Source organism: Arvicola amphibius, chromosome 3 (assembly GCF_903992535.2).
Source record: "Arvicola amphibius chromosome 3, mArvAmp1.2, whole genome shotgun sequence".
In the NCBI taxonomy this organism is placed as follows: domain Eukaryota; kingdom Metazoa; phylum Chordata; class Mammalia; order Rodentia; family Cricetidae; genus Arvicola; species Arvicola amphibius.
The window spans coordinates 130,347,939-130,358,656 of record NC_052049.1 but is presented as its reverse complement, the minus strand read 5'-3'; the positions used below and the strand labels follow the sequence as shown (position 1 = coordinate 130,358,656).

At 45.2% G+C, this 10,718-nt stretch overlaps 1 non-coding gene across 1 annotated transcript; it reads left to right on the top strand.

Moving 5' to 3' along the window:
- The first annotated feature begins 375 nt into the window (after positions 1 to 375).
- Positions 376 to 536, top strand: LOC119810937. The gene has a single exon (XR_005284873.1). It is a non-coding gene; the product is annotated as a U1 spliceosomal RNA (small nuclear RNA).
- The last annotated feature ends 10,182 nt before the right edge of the window (positions 537 to 10,718 follow it).

Sequence of the window (10,718 nt, the reverse complement as noted above, 5' to 3'; positions counted from 1 at the left end):
TGTATCATCTCAACTGGTAGGGTTCCGTCACCTTTTCAAGCAATGAAGGAGTTGTCTTTGGAGATGTCACATGCCTGACATTGTTTAAGCATGCCCACTATGCTGCCAGACTTAGTATCTGTGCAGAGGGTGTTGAAGATCTCACCAATGGGACAGTCAAATATGCTGTCTTCAAACTTTCCTGTGAAAGAAACCCCAGGGAAGCCTGTGACATGCATTTCCTGGGGTGAACCTAGGGCTTCTACTTTTCCTACGTCAAATGCAGATTTTGTAGAGAAAATGTGGATAAGATCACATCCACATGAGGACTCCAACACAGGAGGGCAGGGAGCAAAAGCTAAAGACATTTGTGGTGTCTTTCATTTAGCTTAATCAAAGCTCCAGCAACTGGGGAGATACTATGATCACGAAGGTGGTTTTCCCAGGGTGAGGCTTGGCCATTGCTCTCTGGATGTGTTGACCCCTGTGATTTCCCCAAATGTGGGGAGCTTCGACTGCATAATGTGTGGTAGTGGGGGACTTCATTTGTGCTCTCTGATACGGGGTGGGGGGAGTTCCAGTAACCCGCCATCTATGTGTAAATCCTTGTATTCTTTCCAGAGTTTTCTACTGTCGATAGTATTTTTTAAAGTGGTTAAAATAAAAATGAAGTCTTGTGGATCAAACTCTAGACTAAAAAGAAGATAAAGCCAGGAGGCTTGAAGGAGAGGCTCTCAGGCATGCGTGCTGGATTTAAAGCTCTCTGTTTCCTGTGTGTGGATGAAATGAGGTCAGCCATCTTCCTGACTGCTGGGTCAGCCTCACATTCAGGATCCATACCTTCCTTACAATATCCCTTCTAGAACAATAAACCCAAATAACCCCCTTCTTAAAAATAAACAATAACATCACAGATACCCCCCAACAGAACTCTGCTAAGAGCCACAACCTTATGCAGTGATCTTTGCAGTCTTACACAAAAAAATACTCGTGCAGGGCCATCTACCCATAGCTGCCTGTCTGCCCTTGGACCAATGTTGCCCTTGTTGATGCTCAGAACAAAATATTACTGTATTCATATGCAACATAGCATCCTTCTCATTTTGCCTTAAAAATATCCCACTATAGGATTGGGGATGGCTCAGTGGGTCCAGTGCTTGCTGTGCAAGCATCAAAGCGAGTTCAGATTCCCCAGTATGCACCATGGAAACCTAGGTGTGGTTGCATGTGCCTGTAACCCCTGCACTGGGAACTAACTGGCCAGGTAGTCTATCTAAATGTAGAGGTTTAGTGAGAGGTCCCTTCTCAGCAAGGTGGAAGCCATGGAGGTAGACATGCTGATGCCACATGCATCAGCATGGATGAGAGTATCTCGGCACACTCACCCTTGCCTAGACTCCTAATGTGCATGTAATTTCCCACAGCATGGCTGCAGTCATTGCAGCTCTGTTCTGGATTCATTTGTTGTCTTTGAAGAAGCTCTGTTATTTAGGCTTGTGGTATCAAACATGGCAATTCCTTGTTTGTTGCATTAGTAATTAAAGTTCAGGATTTTATAATGTTTCAGGGAGTCCAGAAATGCTAATACAAAGCAAAGTTTAAGAGAGGACCATCAACCCATGATTTGTACTTGGTAGTGACTTTGGGGGTCATCCATCACAGAGCTGGGTCCCTTTGCCGACTCTGGACTACCCTCTGTCCTCTAACACCCTCTCCAGGATTAGGCAGCTCAGCCATGTCAATGGCCTTGCCAGTAGCTCACAGTCTCGTTCTTTCATGACAAGGACCAACATATTTTGGATGTGAGTGATCAAGAAATATGGTTTGATTATTTTATTATCTGTTTACTTCTCCCCAGGAAGGGAGACTGATACAATTATATGGGCTGGTAAATTTTGTTACATTAATTACAAACTGCACAATCAATTTTGTTCTTTAATAGCAATGTGACATGGTTAGTGGCATTTTCACAGCCCCAGTTTTATGGTGGAAAGAAAAGGTAGAAAATTGGACTGGGCATGGGGCTCAGATGGTGGTTTTTGCCTGGCATGCATCAGGCCCTGGCTTTGATACCCAGCACTGCATATCCTGGGCATGGTGTTACATGTCTAGGATCCCAGCATTTGGGATATGGGGACAGGCGAGTCACATTATACTCAGCTACACAGTCTGAGGCCAGTCTGAGCTTCATTAGGCAACCAAATAATAACTCTAGTTCAGAGTTTCCCAGCCTCTGCGGGGGTCGAACAACCCTTTCACAGGGGCTGTCCAAGACTAGCAGAAAACGCGATTTTACAGTGCAATACGTAACAGTATTAAAATTATAGTTATGAAGTAACAGAAACAATTGTATGGTTGGGGGGGGTCACCACAACATGAGGAATTCTATTAAATATAGGGCCACAGCACTAGGAAGGTTGAGAACCGCTGCTCTAGTTCTAGAGGTTTCGAGGCCTTCTGGTTTCCACGGGCTCTGCATGAACATGATGCAGAGACATAGCCAAAACACCCACACACATAAAATGAATCTTTAAAAAGCAAACAATAACAACAAAACAGGTATAGTGTTGACACTCTGGAGACAGAAGTGCACAAAACCAAACCTTCCAGGCCTGCTCTTGTGAACGAACATAGCACTAGTAGATAAATCCAGAAAAGATCAGTCCTATGAAGGAAACAGACCCAGGGAGCTGGGGAGAGAGGTAGCCCACTGAATTGCACAGCCCGTCTGACAAGCGACAGCTCTGGAGAGACTTCAGGGACTGAAGGAGCCAGGCTAGCTGGCGAGTAGTGGACAGACATTTCTGGCCTTGGGGCCTAGCGAGGGCTATCTTATTGGAAGGAGAGGAGCCAGGCCATTCCTTCCAGAAATGTCGTGGAACTGCATTCCGGAAGACAATGATGAATTCTGAAGAGGTTCTGATTTTCTCTGAGAGATTGCCCGAGGGCCTTCTTGTGCTCATTTCTAAGCATAGGGAATGCTTGGAGTTCTGTAATAAAGTACCTCAGGCAAGACACTTATCAGCTGCCATCTTGTCTAAGCATCAGAACTGGCTTTGCTTTGGCCTCCCTGAAGAGTGGATCAAAAGGAGCTCAAAGATACCTTAGTTCACCCTATAAAAATGTTGCCCGGCCATGTGAAATGAACACATTCAGGCCTAAGCATGCTGACATATGAGATGCAAGGAGTGAGGGGTGCTGGATACCGACTATTCAGAAAAATCCTCAGGGGATTCCCGCCTTATGTTGCTAGGAATGGAACCCAGGACCCAGCTCAAAAGTTAACCCCTACATAAGACAGACCAAGAAAAAAAAAACATGTATTTCAAGACCTTTATGCAGGCTTGAGAGATGGCTCACCTATTTAGAGCACCCGCTGCTCTTGAAGAGGACCCAGGTTTGGGTTCCAACACCTACACAGAAGCTCACAATAATCTGTAACTCCAGTTTCAGGGGACACAGTGCCCTCTTCTGGACTTTGTAGACATGGTACACATACAAACAAACAGGCACACACACACACACACACACACACACGAAAATTAAAATTAATGTTTGTTGTAAGAGGTGATCAGGCCGAGTCCTGCCACCCAGCTAGCTTAACCTGAAATAGTTACATAGAAACTGTATTCATTTAAACACTGCCTGGCCCATTAGTTCTAGCCTCTAATTGGCTAACTCTCATATCTTGATTAAACCATTTCTAATAATCTGTATGTCACCACGAGGTTGTGGCTTACCAGGAAAGATTCAGCATGTCTGACTCAGGCGACTCCATGGCGGCTCTCTCTGCCTGCCTTCTTCCCAGCATCCTGTTCTGTCTACTTTGCCCACCTAAGTGCTGCCCTATCAAAAGGCCAAAGCAGTTTTCTTTATTCAACCAATGAAAGCAACACATAGAAAGAAGCCCCTCCTACACCAAATGTGTAAAGGCATATTGTCTTTGCAAAGGACCTGAGTTCGGTTATCAGCACCCACATTAGGTAGTTCACCACCACCTGGAACTGTAGTTCCAGGGGATCTGATGTCCTTTTGTAGTCTTTTTAGGTCCTCATACACACACCACACACACACACACACACACACACACACACTTAAAAATAAATCTCGCAGGGCAGTGGTGGTGCATGCTTTTAATTCCAGAATTTGGGAGACAGAGGCAGGTAGATCTCTGTGAGTTTGAGGCCAACCTGGTCTATGGAGTAAGTTCCAGGACAAGCCAGGGTTACACAGAGAAATCTTGTCTTGAACCCCCGCCCCCCCAACAAACAAATCTTGAAACAGATTTTTTTTTAAATACAGGTTGTACTGTTGATTCCTTCCTAATTGCTACTGCTGGCCTGGAGCTTACTATGTGCTGAGATTAAACACATGATTAACCAGGCTTGAGCCAGGTGACTTTTTTTAAAATGGGGAAATTTAAGATGGGACATTTATAAACTCTAGCACTTGGGTGCTAGATCTTGGGGAGGAAGATCACCAGTTAGAGGCCAGCTTGAGCTACATAATAACATCCTTATCACAATTATCACAGAAACACCTGAGTTAGCGAATTAGCTCAGTAATTATAGCATAGCCTCTGGGTTTCCTTCTCACTGCCCTGGGTGGGGAGGGTGAGAGGTTGCAGGTGGGAGGGTTAATAAGCACTATTACAGTCTACTTTTCTTTTCTTTTTTTCCTTTGAGACAGGATTTCTCTATAGCTTTGGAGCCTGTCCTGAACTAGCTCTTGTAGACCAGGCTGGCCTCAAACTCACAGAGATCCGCCTGCCTCTGCCTCCCGAGTGCTGGGATTAAAGGCGTGCGCCACCACCGCTCGGCCTACTTTTTTTTTTTTAAAGTTGCATTTATTTAGTGTGGGGGGGCACGCACGCATGTGGGCCTGTAAACTTGCAGGAATTGCTTCTCTCCTTTCATGTGGGTCCTGGCAATCAAATTTAGGTCATCCAGCTTGGGATCAAGCATCTTTACAAGCATAGCCATCTCACAGTTTTGAATTCAGAAACATGTTGCCAAGTACTGCAAACATTCTCAGCCCCTCCCCCTACCTCCACCTTCTGATGTTTAGAACCCCTTCTGCAGCAGTGGGAGGCCTGCTCCCCTTAGCCACCCTGCTACAGTGTACTTTCTGACTTGCTCAGTCCTTGAGTGTTTGGAATGCCGTTGGAGAATTGCTAAGCCACGCCCGGGTGAGAAAGGGGTGTCCTCACTACTTTGCTGTGTGAGTCTGGGGTGATAGTCTAAGCGGTCTAAAACACTGTGTATGCTATTTCACTTTCTGTGTATGCTATTCATTTGAAGTGTGGCTGACGAGACTGGATTTATTTCATGTGAATTTATTATATCGGCCCCTCCACCTGATTGATTCCTTGTTTCTGGAGTATGAAAAAGATAAACATCTAATCTTTCATTGTACAGCTGCCTGGGAACCTGAGCCAGTGTTTCCAAGACAACTATTAACAGCCACTCAGGGTGACTGGGGTGTGTCAAATGGGTTTGAGCTGCACAACAGCCCTGTCTCCATTTTCTCTCTTCTCAAATACCCTGAGCTTCAGCAGTTATTGGTGTTTTTAGGCCTCCCCCAGCTGGGCTTGTTTACCTGGGCGCCTTAACTACCTGTAGATTAACCGTCACACTAATTTGTATTTGAGCAAAACATAGTCTTAAGCATCTGTAGTGCCAGTCCCCTCTCAGTGGTGTGCACAATACCCTCTGTTGTAATTTAAAAGGCAGCACACAACAGAGCTCACGTGGAGGGTTTTTTTAAATTGGGGGAAGGGAATGGGAAAGGGGGGAGAGAAGAGGGAAGACAGATCTCTGGGGACAAGAGCAGGAGAAGAGGAGAAGAGAAGAGACAGAGACAGAGACAGGAGGTGGGCAAGGCCTACCTTTTAAAAGGGAACTTAGTGAATGTGCACAGGAGATGCTCTTAGTGGCTGCAGCTGAGGAGGTATCCTACCTATCATATCCTATCAGGCCCCTAAGGGCAGGCCAGTGCGGATACCTGACTACTAACACCCTCATCCAGAAATTAAAGCTATAATTGCCACAAGACCCACAGGCCTACCCAAGAGAAATTAAAGTGTGTGTGTGTGTACATATAAACAGTCTTTTTTTTTTTCAAGTTACAGCTGTTTCATTCATTAATTGCCAAAATGAGGGCCAAGTTAAACCCACCAGCTAGTGAATGGATGATCCTTCCAGCATTCATACACTGCAGTGCTATTTGGCAATGAAAAGGTATAAACTGCTCAGACATGCACTGCAGAGATAAATTTAAAAACCTTATGCTGAGTGAAAGAGGAGACCAGAAAAATCAAAAATCAGGGAAGGAATCAGACAAACAGTTGGTGAAAAATTATAATTATAACTCAATTTTTACCTTCTTTTCTTTTCTTTTTCTTTCTTTCTTTTTTCTTTTCTTTTCTTTTTTCTTTTTCTTTTCTTTTCTTTTTTTTTTGACAATGTCTAGTGGAAGCGGCGGGCTGCTCCTGCCGCCCGGCTCCCGGCCACCGGCTAGCTTTACCCAAAATAATTACACGGAAACTGTATTCATTTAAACACTGTCTGGCCCATTATCTGTAGCCTCTTATTGGCTAACTCTCACATCTTGACTAACCCATTTCTAATAATGTGTGTAGCACCACAAGGTGGTGTCTTACCGGGAAGGATTTTAGCCTGTGTCCATCTCGGAGAGGAGAGCTATGGCATCTGCCTGACTCTGCTTTCTTTCTTCCACAATTCTGTTCTGTCTACTCCACCTACCTAATTTTCTGTCCTATTAAAGGGCCAACAAAGTTTCTTTATTAACCAATGAAAGTAACACATAGACAGATGACCCTCCTCCATTAACAGTGTCTTTCTATGTAGTTCTGGCTGTCCTGGAATTTGCTATGTGGACCAGGCCTTAAATCTACAGAGATCCACCCGCCTCTGCCTCTTGAGTGCGTGCCTTTTTTCTTCCAATCTCGTGTAACTCAGGCTTGCCTTGACAGTAGCCCAGGCTGGCCTTGAACAGGCTTTAGAGCTGAGAATGAACAGGAACTTCTTTGATCCCTGCCTCCACCCCTAAGTGCTCAGATTATGGTCATATACCAGGAGACCACGGTAATGTGGTGCTTGGGATGGAGCCCAGGGCTTTGCATACAGTAGGTGAACAGTCTACTGAGTCCCATTGCCAGCCACTCAAATCTAAGGGGAAAAAAAGGTTTCCGTTTTAGACAGCTGGAAAGAGATGGTTCAACTGTTAAAAGCATTTACTGCTCTTAACAGAGGACCTGGGTTCAGTACCCAGCACCCACATGGTGGTTCACAACTCTCTCTAATTCTAGTTTTAGGGGTTCTGGTCTCTTCAGGTATTGCACACACATGGTGTACAGACATACATGTAGGCAAACATTCATAAAATGAAATAAACACATCTTTAAGAGATTTACTTTTAGTGTTTAATTATGTATAAACATATGTGTCTATTTAGGAGTGTATGCATGTGAATACAGGTGCTCATGGAGAACAGGAAGGGTGTTGGATGCCCTGAAGCTGTTATTTATGGTAATTGTAAGTACCCTGAAGTAGTAGGTTCTAGGATAGCAGCAATCACACTTAACCACTGAACCATCTTTTTAGCCCCAAATCTGACTTTAAAAAAAAAAAGCCTCCCGGTTAAGGTCCACTCCACAGGTGGAACCCATGTTTGGGTGGCCAAGAACCTGAGGCTGGAAAGGACATGGGCCTAAGGGAAAACCAACTACTATTATTCTGCTAAAGGAAGTTAGCAATAAAATTATCCCTCAGTGTCTTATTCAACCACCACCAAAGAAGCTTTCTCTTGCAGTAGATGGGAACTGAGACAGAGACCCACAACGGGACAATGTGCAGAGAGTGAGTGAGAGATTTTAGAACATTTGGTCTTAAATAGGTTGTCTTCATCAACCCCTCCCCTTGGGGTTCAGGGATACACAGCAGAGGGGGAAGAAAGCTTGTATGAGTCAGAGGAGATGATGACTACAGAAACGGTGTCTTCCTGGCACAACGGGAGTGACAGACATGAACTCACAGAGACTGGCCAGCATCACAGGGTCTGCTGGGATACAAGCCGGCTGGGTACTAGTGCCCAGAGGGAAGAAGACAGGCTCTTGTCCCAACCCAGAAGCTGTCTGCACTTGATACCCACTTGCAAAGGAAAAATTAGTTTCCTCCAACGGAGTCTCCCCAGATATATTAGCCACACTTAAGGTCAGGCCCCACACCCAGCAGTAGATGGCCAACACAAAACGAACTCAATGGTATTTTTGTAGACTTTTTGTCTCACTTTGCTTTGTTTGGGCATTCTTTTTTTTTTTGTCTTGTTCTTTTGCGTGTATATGATGGTGTTTTTTCCTTTGGAGATGGGTGGGTAGGGAGGTCGGGAGGATCTGAGAAGAGCTGTGGGAGGGGAAAAGTGAAATCAGAATATACTGTATAAAATATTTTTTTAATAAATAAATAAGAAAGAAAGATGTCCCCAGATATAGATTGGCTTCTTTTCCATACTTGCCCAGGTCTACATCTCTAATTCTAGAGGGAAATGCAAATCTCCCAGGGCTATAGTGATTGATACTTTTAAGAAAATGAATGAGCTAGAGAGCTTTAATATGGACTGGAACAAGGAAGAGAAAACCCAGACAGAAGAAAAGCTGCAGATGGAGCAAAGGGAGGGCCCCTCCAATGTCCTTCAGTGAGAACCTCCATCCAGCCTTTCACACCTCAGGGCCAAGCCCACACTGCTAAGCGCTGAGTGTGCAACAATGCCATCTACCGAGGGTGAGGGGGATAAGCCTCGGAGAGGACTCAGTAAACAGGGGCTGTCAGTTGGGAGCTGAATGCTGCTGAAATCAGCAGAGCAAGTCGCAGGCTGCAGGGCAGATCTGCTGACATGAGACATCCTCAGAGGAGAGGAAGAACGAGAGACAACAGAGACTTTTGTGAGGGGGCAGATATGTCCCGAGCATGTGTGGTGGAGTAGGGACAGGTGATAGGTGATACGGGACCCCACTGAGGGTCTCAAGCAATGGGTGATGACATCACTCCAGAGTGTCACCTAGACCTGTGATTTAGAGGTGAGAGGGATGTCAAATGGAACTGTTTTGAAAGATGGTGGCTGCAGTGATATTTTGTTTGTAGTCGAACAAATAAAGCTTGCTTGAAGATCAGAGTGCAGAGTTAAACCACTAGTTAGCCAAAGAAACCAGGCAGTGACGGCAAACACCTTTAATCTCAGCACTCCGAGACAGAGGCAGACGGATCTCTGTGAGTTCAAGGCCACCCTGAACTACATGAGATTGAATCTGTCTGAAAGAGAAACAGAGCTCGCACAAAGGTGATCCAAGCACTTGGGATCCCATGCCTTTAGTCCCAGCACTAGGGAGGAGAAGACAGGAGTGGTATGGCTGGGCAGAGAGAGGAATATAAAGCAGGGGGAGACAGGAGCTCAGATGCAGTCTGAGGATTCACAGAGACAGATCGTCCCTTCAGTCTGAACATTGGTAGAAGTAGGACCTCTCTGGTGGCCGACTGCTCTACTTCTCTGTCCTTCAGCTTTTGCTCCTGATAGCTGATTCTGGGGTTTTATTATTAAGATCAATTAGAATTGGTACTACAGGTGGCTGCAAAGCCTGTTAGGTTGCTATCTGCTTCTGGGAATTTATCCTACCTCTACTTTATAAAAGAGCATGTGTCCAGGTTCATTCATTGTAGCAGTTTGCAAAAGCAAATATTAGAAAGACTAATGTCCAATAACATGGGCATTAAACTACAGATATCAAACTGACTATCCTTATCCAGGCTGGTCCTAAAGGAAGTTTTGAGCAGGGCTTGAGTTGCAGAACGCAGGTGTGGACACACCCTTGATGATCATCAGCATAGGGGCAAAGATGGAAGCGAGATAGAATCAATTTATGGAAGACAAGAGTAGGTTCTGGTGGCTGCACAAAGGCAGTGCGTAGATTTTATTCATCTTTGAATGCCCAGGAAACATCACAATCAAGAATTTGAAAGTTGGGTGTGTGTAGCTTAGTTGGATAACCTTTGCCTAGCATTTGTGAGGCTCCGGGTTTCATCCCCAGAACCACGAAAAGAAAAAATACATACATACATGCATACATACATACATACATACAGACATACAGACAGACAAACAGACAGACATAGGAAAGATCTGGTGGACCCAGAGAAGGAAACTCACGGAAGGTTGACTGTCAAATTGGTGTTGTTTTCAAAATCATCCCAGAGGTTGCACTGCAAGTTTGAGGACAGCGTGGACCACTTGAGACCCTTGTCTCAAAAAAAAAAAAAAGAACAAAATAAATATTAAAAGTAAGATGAAAAGTAAACGTATCATTCATTGTAAAAGGACAAATAAAACATAAAATACAGTATAATGACTTAGATGGTCTGGTGGCCCGGAAACCAGCCAGCCAGAGAGTAGAACACTCCCGGTGGGAACTTTACTTCCTTTGAGGTTTTCGGGACAAAAGCAGGGAGACCTCCGTCTCTGCGTCAGAACCGAATGGCTGGGGTTTTCCCTTTCGGGTTTTTCTCCCGCGCAGCCCTCCTGCCTCAGGCTGTTTTCTTTTGGTTGCTAAGGAGACGAGCGCCCTAGCTGACTGCGCCGGTGCTCCCCGAGGCCCCGCCCCTTCGCCGCAGGCGGCCGCTGATTGGCCTGTTTGAAATGCGCCGGGCGGCCGCACTCTTAGGCTTGCA